This window comes from Chamaea fasciata, unplaced genomic scaffold (assembly GCF_029207755.1).
Source record: "Chamaea fasciata isolate MVZ Bird 193981 ecotype frontalis unplaced genomic scaffold, bChaFas1.0.hap1 SCAF_8, whole genome shotgun sequence".
Lineage (NCBI taxonomy): Eukaryota > Metazoa > Chordata > Aves > Passeriformes > Sylviidae > Chamaea > Chamaea fasciata.
The window spans coordinates 21,252,220-21,264,816 of record NW_027094093.1 but is presented as its reverse complement, the minus strand read 5'-3'; the positions used below and the strand labels follow the sequence as shown (position 1 = coordinate 21,264,816).

At 39.2% G+C, this 12,597-nt stretch overlaps 1 protein-coding gene across 3 annotated transcripts in view; it reads right to left on the bottom strand.

Moving 5' to 3' along the window:
* GRB14 (growth factor receptor bound protein 14) overlaps positions 1–12,597 on the bottom strand; it is a 59,741-nt gene that overhangs the window by 26,180 nt on the left and 20,964 nt on the right. The window lies entirely within an intron of this gene.

Genomic DNA, 12,597 nt, shown 5'->3' with positions numbered 1-12,597 from the left:
AAAGACAAACAAGCCTGTTACTGTCAGTCATTCTTAACAGCTGCCTTACTGAATACATGCTCATTTCAAGCATCCAATAAACACCTAGCAGTGTATTGTGCCCTGACTTGTCAAGGCAGCTCCCCTTCTGGTCTGTGCTGAACTTGGTAGGAACGTGAGCAAGGAACTCAAAACTATATCTCCTGCCACCAGTGTCTTCCCACCAACAGAAAAAGTCCAAAAATAATTTTTAAAAAACAGGTCCTCTCACTCACGTTTTCCAAACATCAGATAAGGAAAAAGGATTCCATTTGTAAACCACATTGAGATTTTAAAGCAGACTGACGGCCTTACTCCTCTCCAAAAATCTATTTTTCTCAGCGAAACTAAAGAGATACAGAAGTTTGGCTCCAAACTTTGGCCCTGCGCATTTAATGAGCAGGAAGTCCATGATAATTTGCTTTAATAGTGCACCTAATAAATGTTGACAGGTCAAGAGTTCCCCACAATATTCAACCACCCTTGCCACAACACCAGTCTTCAGAATATGGCAAACATTAAATTCATGCTCCTGAAGTACTGAAAAACCTCTCCCCGCTCATGAATCAACCACCTCAAAGCTGGGACTTTCAAGGGAAATAGGCAGACCTCAGAGAAAGAAGATCCAACGTTAACACAGGCCCAAGCTGCAGCCCAGCACTTCCATTTAATACAAAAGACAAAAAGACCACAATGCTACTGAATTCAACACTGCCAAAGCAGCCATGGGGGATGACTGTGGTTCGTTTTGTAAGATGCCTGTGCTTTTGCAGTGTTCCCTCTGCTAAGCAAGAGAGACCAGCAGCCAAGCAGCCTGCTTGCAGCAGAGCTTGGTTGCACACATACAGACTCCTACTCCAGTCACACAGAAATTATGTTTGGCCATTCAAGATAAACCAACATGAATTATTTAAATTCTTGTAACATTTACAATGATTCAAAGATGAAATCAAAATATGTGTCTGGCAGGGTGCACTGTGAATGGGATGGAGGGCTGTAGGGGTGACTAGAGGAAACAGCACCCCATAACCTTAAAAGAGGTCCTATTCTGGGCAGCACTGAAGGTCACAGACAGCTTCATTAGTCTGTCCAGTAAGTCTGTGGCAGGCTAAACCTAAAGGGTTTGACAGGCTGAAATACCAGAAAGGAGAGAGACAGTAAAGAAGGTGAAAGCAAAAGAAAGAATTGAAGCAACTTTCCAAGTATTGACGACTGCTCTAAGTCCCTTCCAGCTGAAATATTCTATTCTGTCTCCCAATATTCTCACAATAAAGGAGGGTGGGAATCCATGTGAGCATACTGGCTAGGGATTCTATGGCACAGAGCAGCAACTGCAGCTTTCCCCAGGCACTCATCAAGTTCAGTGATATGCTTATTTTACAGCAAGAGCACGTACAGCCCATGCTGAGGCTCTTGACGGATATTTTAACAGAAATTCTTTTTAAAAGGGTTAAGAGTCACAGTGCAGACGACTTCACTCTTATTGCTAGAGAAACTGAAAAAGAGTTTTTAAAATGCTGGAGACAGCAACACAAGTCATGATAATGAGCTGCCTGTGGCCATTCAGCTCAGGGAGTGGAAAGCCTTGGAGGTGGCCTTGGACTACTGGAGCTCAGCTTAGGCAAAACAAAACAACACACCAAAAAAAAAAAAAAAAAAAAAAAGGAGAAAAAAACCCAGTTTACATTCTCTGTGAGTATTCTCACTCAGCTTTCTCAGTATAGGGAAATAAATCCTGCTCAAGTTTAGGACAACACATCATCCCAGCTCACAGTTATGATGGGGAACCTTATAAAACACAAATGCTGTGACCTTTTTCTCTTCCTTGCAAGGGATTCAGATGCAGCAGGAGACAAGACACCTAATAGGCTCTCATTACCTTCTGTTACACATTTTGCTTAACAAATGGGTGTAAATCTCACCACTTAAAAAATCTTTGAGGATTTTTTTAATTAGAAGTTGCTCAGTATGCATTTGGTGCTGTGTTTGAAGCAGTCTCCTCTAAGATTGCTGGGAATGCACTTATTCCAAGGGGAGTAGATCAGATGAAAAAGGATAAATTCAAAACCCCATTTTTCCTTGGAAATATGTTGCAATACTTCTCTTTCTAGAAGTAGAGGATGTTTTGAGAATTAAAGGGTGGCAGAGCTATGCTAAAGATGCAGCCATGCTGACTTCCTCCAGAAATGAGTAAGCTTGAGTGATCCCTTGATTTTTATTAGTGGTTCTCACCACGTATTTGACTGGCCAGTCATCTCCACTTTCTTCCTTCTTTGTTTTCCACTGAAAAAATTTGTCTGAGAAGTAGCACACAAGAAAAGAGCTGCTAATTGAGAACAAGCTCTCATTATAGTTTTCATTACTCTACACTCTCAAACTTTGCTCCAAAGCAAGCTGTTTCACTTCCCTTGACTATACCTATTAGTAGGCAGAAAAAGTTGCCTCAGCCACACTGAAATCTTCTTTCCGGTCTAGTTTATTAATACAAGGAGATTTTAGTTCTTCCCCAGGCTAATGTGCTGGTTTTGCATTTATTAACATTTGGTGAGGAAAGGAAGACACCTACAGAAATGATTTTTCTGAGAAAAGCTGTAATTAAACCAATCAGTGACTAGGTTTGTATGTTGACATCTGGTCAAGCCACTAGAAAGTTGACACACCTCTGGGAATACACATGTTAAAAATCGGGGAAAGTCCCAGGAAGGTCTCTTTCCTTCTGGCCTGGGAAGAGGCAAGGTGGCTCGGCTCCCTCCTTGCTGCAAGGGCCAGGCCCCAGGTCAGGGCCAGGCGCGCTGACTGCTGGGCAGGGGACGGGGAGGAGAGAGAGCCCCGTCCCGGCCAGATCGGGTCCCCAGTGCCTGCCAGGCAGATGAAGTGGGGGAAGCTTCAGCTGCGGGCAGGCTGCTGGTGAGATCCTAGCCACCTTCCCCTCCCAGTGTGGCTTTTGAAGAATCCTCTACTATAAACAGCTCCAGCCACTGCTACCAAGAGCCCTTGCCAAGGAGTGGCCCCCGCCACACCAGGGATCATGCAGCTTGAGACCAGGGGTGGCTCTGCACTGCCCGGAACAAACCATCATGCCCTCAGCAGGCCAGGTGAGAATATGGACTCTTTCCTTGCACAGATGAAACTTGCAAAACATTGAATCCTCTCTGAGTGAGAGAAAAGGACAGAGTGAAGACACATAGAGAGACAACATGAAGATAGCAAGGCCAGTGAAGGAGGAAACTTCAAACCACTACAGTAATTGGTGCATTGGCTGGGAAATGAAAATAGGTGAACTAAAACCACTACACGAATTGGGTGTTTCCGCCCAGTTTCAACCTGAAACGGTCACAGTTGGAAAAAGAAACACCTCAATAGCTTCTATTTAAGTCACTGGAATGAAGAAATAAACAGCTCCAAGATCTTCCTATAAGAGGAAAACACCAAGATCAGCATGACAAGCATGAATCATTTTAATTGTCTATGGGAGCAGGGAAGGAGGTACAGCATTCCTACATGTTCTCTTTCAGTTTTTCAATATATTAAAAATCAGCCAAGATTCCAGAATTACATGCAATGCATCTTTATCCCTCCAAAAATCATTTTTATAAATGTTGCTTCAAAATAAAATATATTATTAAATAAATATAATACAAATGAAATACATTTCACTAATCAAATGAACGCAGAATGTAAAATAAATGTTGAAAAACACAATCATATATTTAACCAAAGAAAATAAAAAGAAGACCGTAGTTTTTACACTAAAAAAAAAAACAGAAGAAGCAAAAACCAGCAATTGTTTAAAAGAATAAGAGCACATAAGGTAAGCAGTGTGGGAGGAGGGAGGAGCAAGAGAAGCAAAGCTGGACTCTACTCCCCCGAGTCTTCTTCCCCACTCAACCGTCATCTCCACTACAATAATTAAATAATGTGTTCATAGACTTTTAAGAGAGGGTGTCCAAATCTGCTTCTTCAGAATCTTCATGCCATCTGTTTCGGAAGTTCCAATCTGCAGAAACAGCACAAACATATGCCCTGCACTGAGGAATTTAAAATTTCAAACCAAAGTCCTAACGTGTGAAAAAAGCCAGGTAGAACCTACAGAAAAAGAACCACTAGCACACAGATTCCATATTTAGGTGCCTACACCAATATGACCTGACATTTATATGACTCTTAATGCTTTTGTATAGCCATTGACACAGTGGATAGTCAGCACTTCTAAAAAAAATCAGGCCACTTTTATTTACAAAGATAAAAGCACCAAACTTTAGCTAATGATTTCTAAAATTATTCCCCCCTCTCCCCAAATAAAACACTGCGCATTTTTGTACTTATATTATAATTTCAGTCACGTTTAAGTTATGTGTAAAGTTATTGTATGCAAAACCAGGCTTTGAAAAGTCTTACACTCCAGGGTGCCATACTTCTCCTGAAATGCTGGCCTAATTCTCTGCTAACCACTCTCTTTAGTATTAATAATCAGGCTATTTGCCTGCAGCATTTTTTCTCCAATTCCCAACCCTGCTGCCTGCTAGACAAAATTTTTTGCTTATTGATACTGGCAAAGGGTAGAGGAATTTGGAGTGTACTTTAACTACATGGAGGCACTTGGAAATATCTAGCATTTTGAACTGGCTTACAACTTCTAGCAATAGTCTGTTTTGGCTTTAGTGAGAGTCAGCAAAATTGTAGAAGCATCAAAATATTGAAGAGGTTAAGTCACAACTGTTATTAGAAACAAACAGCATGTTAGTGATGCTTGCTGTCTTCTTTATCAGCTGTGAATGCAAGACTTTCCCTTCAAATATCCCAGTCTAGAGTTAAAATGTCAGCTTCCAATATTTCCTCCAAAGGGAGGATTTCCAGGCCAAAGGGACTCACAGTTTCCAGAAATCCGTATCTGTCATTAAAAGAAGGTGCATACAATGTCTAATTGTACACATCTTGACTTCTCATTTGGAACACAGTATACCTTCAAGAGGCAGAAGGAACACTGCTCCTGTATTCTGTCTTGCAACAAAACCAAAGAGCAAAGAACAAATAGCGAAGTCTGGAAAAATTGTCTGTCTTTCCTTCCACAACCTAGAAAAATCTCATACTTTTTTCATAGTCTAACCTTTCTTAAAATGACATGTCAAAGAGCAAAAATAATATTAATTTCCAGCCTTTATTCCAATGTAAGAGGATGGACAAGGTCAGTTTCTTTACCAATTAATAAATTTGTTGCCTCAAAACATAAAGAATTCTTTTAGACCTAAATATTCTTTTAGAAAGTATTAAAAAACTTGTTAAATTCCATGTTAACAGTATGCATATATTATCAATTAAAACAATTTCTACTTATTTTCTGTAATAATCTTCTGTGGCACTATATTTACTATGACACTATGGCAACTGTCTGTATTAGGCAGACCACAGAGTCACTCCCCTCCTTCAGACTCCTGGTACAAACTCCATGCCCAACCTAATCCAGCCACCCAGGAATGAAAAAACTACACCAAAAATAGAAACTGAATAGCAATGCAAAGAAGTAACAAAAAATACTTTATATTACCTATAGGCAAAAAGGTCCAATTCTTACTTTCAAAAGACATGCTTGCCACCTGACTTTGGGAAAGTCAGCATTAGTCCCTCAGTTTCACTTTTTACAACATGGGGCAGGGGAAGTGAAATCCATTCCTGTACAGCAAGGTAAAAGACTGAACTCATTAAGATTGGTAAAGCTCTTATCCCTCCTCACATGACTGCTCCTTTAAATGCGTAAATATGTTGTATTATAAAAAGGGAGGTTAAATTATGCAGATCTCCAAATTGTAATAGGTTATGTGTGAAAATGTACCAGCAAAGTTCCTCCAAACAAAGGTTATGACCATCACATCATGATACTGGAAAAAAATGGCAGAATGAGGACAATGTGACATGCAATCATGGCAAAGACAACGTCAGTAAAACTGAAGAGAAACAGAGCTTGAAAGACACAACAGGAAAGTTAAAACACGAATATCATTATTTAATCCTCAATTTGATACATTCCATTTTACAATATTGGTCAACAGAAACAAAATACAGTTATAAATAGAAATAAAAAGTTACAGAAGTTTTCATTTCCCTGTATAAAAGTGAATTAAAAGCCACTGCCACATTTTGGACAATTAACTCATAGTACAACTACTTCTAGAGCAGAAAGTGAGATTCTTGTAAACTATATGATAATTAGATGACACTTGGCCCAAAATATTACAGTAATTGAAGAATTAAATAGGAACAGCAACACTGTGAAGTTCAATGTCCCGTAAGCAGGAATGGCAGTAATAAATTGATTAAAAGTGGAAGATTTATCACCACCAACAGCCATTACCACAAAGGACCAAACAGGAGTGAGAAATACAAAGGGATCTACAGAAGTAAAGCCCACAATAAACTCCTTAAAAAGAATGCACATTATTTATAAGGAAAGGTAGGGGTGGATCAAACAATTTATTTAAATAGAGAGTCTTAAGTTAATCTACCTTACCAAATTTTTTTTTCAAACTATGGAGATTCCAAACAAAGCCAGTGATAGAGATTCTTCAAATACAAATGTTATGATGTGTGTAAATAACAAGAAAGTTGTGAGGAAATATAAATATCATCAGCAAAAATTTCAGATAATACAGTTCCATGGAACAGCAAATATGAAAGAAATAAGCAGACTTGCCAAATGATTAAGCTGTCAAAGGAGTACTTATACTAGATAAACACACCTCGAGAAGCTAAATCATTTATTTGCATTAATTATTCACAAGGGCTATGGAAAAATAGGTTCCCAGACCTAGTCTTTATAGGTGAAATAAAATTGTCAGTTTAAATGGAGGAAACATTGGAAATAAAATGGCAAATAGTTAACAGGAGATTATACAGTCTAGCATTCAAAGAAAGTTAAATGGCAAATCTCAGTCTACCCTAGCACCAGTAGAAATAGAGGCTTAGGCTCCATCTATCACTTCATCTGATGTCCACCGAGTATAAAGTTCTGCTCAGACCTGAAAAAGTGGAAAAGTCCAAGGGCTATCATGGCAGATTAACTCTGGGGTATCGCTTTGTAAATTTGTGAGTCACCAGTGCCTATCACCAGGCAGCTAAGAAAGAATCTACCAACATTATCTAAATCTGTCTCTTTCTAAAATCTACTCTGAAATTCATGAAAACTTTTCTCCATCTTGTTCATAGCAATTCCGAGAGTGATTTAGAGCAATCATCGTAATTCTGAAAACTCTCAGTGTGGTAATGCAGTTTATACTGACTGGTATCAATAACTTTTCCCAAGTCCTTCAAAGAAGAGCTATAATGAAAATTAGACAGTTATGAAAAAAGAGACTAGAAAATAAAGATGAACTTGGAATGCACAAATCCTTTTTACAATAGCTATCTATAGTCAAGTGATTTCAGGCTCTTACTCGTATTAACTCTTAAATCAAAACGGAAGAACCATGTCTTACTAGCCATGATAAAAATAAGTCTTAGATATTATTCATTAAAATATTATTAATGCTTACTTTGTACATTAACACCTGACACAGTATTTGCAAAACTTCTTGGCGCTGGGAAAGGTAAATGGCTCCCTATTCCTGTCTCCTTTAGACTATTCCTTAAAGAGAGCTAATCCAACATAGGTCCCTTCTCAACTCCAGTGCACAGTATGCATGGCTTTTCAGTTAACCTAAACCAAATATGTGGATGATCAGGAAGGTGTTTTACCTTCCTAGCCAGTAAAAATAAATTAATGGTGAAATTTCCATGAAACTTGGGTAAAATCCTTTATACAAGGGAAAGTAATTTCAAAACTCAGCTGAGACAGTAACATAATCCAACCACTGAGTAAGTGGACACAGGCTATTCTCCGTTATGCCAAGCATTACCACTTCGTAGTGTTGCAATCACAATGCTCTTTCATAGAGTTCACTCATACAGTTCAGTTGTTTAGGCTAAATGTACATGCTTTATGATCCATTATTTTCACTCAAGAGCTACCTTATGAAATCCACAGAAGACTGCTAAAATAACCAGTAAGGTACAAAAATCCCCTTGGTAATGGCAAAGTGTTTTTGCTCTCAAGCCAAGGCCTTTCCAATAAAGGTTCAAAATCCTTATTTTTTAACTTAAAGAGATTAATATTCAGATCAAACTTGATTCTCCAGATTACTAAAAGTCTATGTTCACATAAACTTTTCTTCACGAAAAGTTAATTTAGTGGAGGTGATCAGCTTATTAGCCTTATTAGTAAACCTGTAGTATTACTATCTTCAGTCCTTTGTTTCCACACTGCCTTCTAAGTCTTAGCTTTAAATAGTTTTTATGTATTTAATAGTAATATGCAGGTTTACATTTTATAACACACAATAGCAATGTTTAGAATGCACTTACCAGAGACAGATGGAAAAATATCCAGTTCGACAAACTGGACTTAAAAGGAGGGATAGAACAATCATTCTGAAGGATTCAAAGAATGTGACTTAAGAAGGCACTTCAGTATTAATTTTTTTTAAAAAGTTTGTCAAAGAGAAAAGGAACAGAAAATGAGAAAAGTTACCAGTGCACAGTGTTTTTATCCCCCAGCCTAGAAAAATGGTAGAAATTATCCACTTACTTTCTATCTACTTTCCAAAGAAGTCATGTCTGAAGACAGAGGAAGAAAGAAATTTAAATACGAAGCCACTAAAATATACTTCTGTTTTTTGTTTCCTGTGTACAACAAAGATGAGGGCAAAATGTTATCAACCTCAAGTACGTATAGCTTGTCCCCATTTATGTCAAGGCACTAACATTATTTAAATGAGGCTTTCTGTATTTAATAGTGCAGTTTGTCCAACATATCCTTCGCTTGTCAGAGATAAATAGAATGCTGTGTTCCAGCACAAGAGAAAGCAAATCTGTTACTGCCGCGTTCTGGCTGCAGTCTATGTTTCTGAAGAGATACCAGCTATAAAAAGAAGTACCTATTGTTTCTACCAGGTTTCTCACACCATGTTGCTGGTTTCTCAGTAGAGCAGATCTCTTGCAAAGCTGAGAAAGACCAAGTCTCTGAATAACACTGTTAAGAGACCAATTAGCTTCCTATTTCCTTAGCAGCAGTCTTGAAATAGATTTTTAAATAAGAAAAAAAAAAAAAAAAGAGAACAGATTTTTTCTTAAAACTCTCTTTCACTGGCCATTTTAAACAGAAGTTTTGGCTTGAACTGTAACATAGCTTCAAAGAGAAGAATGCCTTTAAAATAAATTCTATCAACTGTGTATTCCCCTGAAGGTCACTAGAGGAGAAAATAATGTAGACTCCAAGACAAAGCAAAGTTTAGATTTTTAGATAAAGAGGATAGAGTTTGGAAATTTTCTCTGTATTTCTGGAATGGCACAAGGAATGTCCAGAGCAAATATGACAAAGGCCACGTAGGGTAACCCACTGTAATAAATGGTTGTTTTACAATGCTGAAATACTTTGCCACTTGGTACACGACAGAAAAACTTGCTTTGCCAGGTCAGACTATAACACCCTTCCAGTCCGGTACTGTCATCTCTGGGTATCTGTTTCTAGTCATCAGTCGAATATAAGAGCAAAGTTTAACTGTTGTAGGATAGGAATTCTGAGAGAACATTTTATTTCTCAGCACTTCTGAACCTTTTTTTTATTCACATAGCATTATTCCCTCTGGCCAAAGCATAAAATAAAGCGTAAATCCTGCAGTAAAGCTAGTAAATTTACTCAAACCAAGTAAAACCTTCAACTATACACTGCTGTGTTATTACAGATTTGTCAGCAGGTTTTGTTGGCAAATCCAAACCCCTAAAGGAACAGAAAAAAGATGAGGGGCATCTAGGCATGGAAATCTGCCCCTGTAACTGCTGGCAAAAGCATAATAGTCACCCAGTGCAGCAGACTAAAACAGGTGAACCAAGTGAAACAGGACAATAAGTGAGTGATGTAGTTAAAAGGGGGTGATAATTTCAGAAATTTAGTCTATTTTGATAACATTTACCTCTAATAATTTATTCTAAAATGAAAATGACATATGTAGACTGAGCAGTCTTCAATCATACAGGAAAACTGAGAAGCCAGTAGCACATTTTCCATCTCTACACTTGTTGTGATACCCTACATTCAGAGGTCTGCTGGGTTGTCTGGCTGCTGCTTTGCTTGCCCACACACAAGCCATGTTCATATTACCGTAAATGTATGCATTTTATTTCTGTTATGATCATCCTACAAGTCTTGTCAAACAAGATACCCAAAAAGACGGTGACAGACACCAATCCAACAAGTTACAATCAACAGGACCAAAGTAAAATGACAACATTGAGGGCTTGCATATACAGCTGATGGGTATGATAAGCTATTGAAGCCTAGCTTTCAGGCTACTACAAGACAAGCTGAGGGCTCCAATTGCTATTCAGTCTAGATATCGTTTGATTGCTAACCTCTGAGAGAATGGGACTGACTAGCTCAGAAAAGCTATCTTAGGGCAAAGGTTGCCAGAAGAAATGATACAATAGGCAACAAGAGCGATGAAAAGACTGAAGAAATCAGAATGCACTAAAGAATAGTGGGCAGGGGGCGGGGGAAAGTATTCTAGCAGAAAATTAAGGAAAAGCATGCCCAAGCATGAGGTTTGGTGAAGATACTGGTCAGCAGTCCAAGACAGCCATTGGGATCAGACAGAAACAGGAGATGAAATACAAGATCTGTGATGAAATATGAGATACATGCCAAGAGCCTATCAACTCTGGGTGAAGAGGATGGATGTGTGTTCTTGGAAAGTGTAACTTGAAGTTTGACTCACCTTGCTTTGTACTGTTCCCAAGGAACTCATTATAAACTGTATTGCAGCAAAGTAAATATGTTCTTATATAACTACTTTGAACTGTGAAAAACCGGTTGCCTTGAAATAATGTAAACATAAATAAAGGTTAAAAGCAACTGAATACTGACAACTTCAAAACAGAAATTTTAGGAAGTGTCACTACCAGAGTAAGAGACCTAGACAGACTGGAATTGGACTAAAATTTCCAGTGTTACCTAGGAATTATATCAGTTGAGGCATTTTGATCTGTTGTGGGTTGACATTATCTAGACACCTGGTACCCCCCAAAGCCACTCTATCACTTCCCTCCTCAGCTGGACAGAGGAGAGAAAATATAACAAAAAGCTTGTGGTTGAGGTAAGGATGGGGAGAGATTGCTCACTAATTATCATCACAGGCAAAACAGACTCAGCTTGGGGAAACCAGTTTTATTATCAATCAAACCACAGAAAGGCAATGACAAACAAAACTAAATCTTAAAACATCTTTCCCCACCCCTTTTGTCTCCCAAAGTTCAACTTCACTCCCAATTTTGTCTACCTCCTTCCTGCAGTGGGTGCAGCAGGACAAGGAACACAGGTTGCAGTCAGTACATCACGTTTTGTCTCTGCTGGTTCTGCCTCCTCAGGGGGAGGACTCCTTACACTCTGCACTTGCTCCAGCATGGGCTCTTCTCACAGGTCCTGCCAGAGCCTGTGCATTGTGGGGTTTTTGCAGGTGTCACAGCCTTCCTCAGGCATTCACCTGCTGTGGGTGGGGGCCTCCAAGGATCTGCAGGTCGGTCTCCGCACCACCATGGTCCCACATGGGGACAGCTGTCTCACCATGTCGGCACCACGGGCTGTGGGGGAATCTCTGCTCCAGCGCCTGGGGCAGCTCCTCCCTTCTCCTCCACTGACCATGGTGTCTCCAGGGCTGTTCCTCTCACATGTTCTCTCTCTTTCTTCTGCTGCAGTTGCACAGCACCCTTTTTTCCATTCTTAAATATGTTATTTCAGAGGCACTACCACTGCTGGTAGATGATGGGCTCAGCCTTGGAGCCAGGTAGCATTGCCTCTATTGGACGTATAGGGAACTTTCTAGAAACTTCTCACAGAAGCCACCCTTGTGGAGCCCCCCTCCCCCCGTTACCAAAACCTTACTATGCAAACCAAACACATCATCAGTCGTAACTTCTTTAGGTCCTTAAGGCAGCTGTTGTTTTGTTGGGCTGGTCTTGCCTCTGTTCCTGACCAACAGGCAGATAAACAAGGAGTGAGGAAGAATGGGGCATGGGCAGTACCTATAGCAACTGCATGAAAATGAGGAAGAAAGCAAGTCTAAATATGAATAATTCCTTGGTTCAATGTGATGAGTTTTCTTTGCATTCACTGATGTAGCTTCAGTTTATCAAAAGTAAAGAAATTTTTCTAATTTTTCAAGTACTTGTTTATGCATGTTGAAAGTAACATGTAACAGTCATATAAGTAAGGGAAATTTGATCTTTTGCGTAAGACTCACACCAACACCTTGTGTGCCGTTTGTTGAGTTTCTCCCTTCACATACAGCAATGCAGCATAATCAGTATGGGGTTTACTTTAGCAGAAATAGCTATTCAGCAGAAGCTCTTGATATACTTCAAGGCCAGATAACACAGTCTGAAGGTCAAGTTCTGACTTCTTGAAGCCTAATTTATTCAAGAGGAGACTAAAGTACTAGAGCTAGAAAATGGCCAAGCACTTTCTTCAATTGATGAAAAAACTGGGTTTTTTTCCCA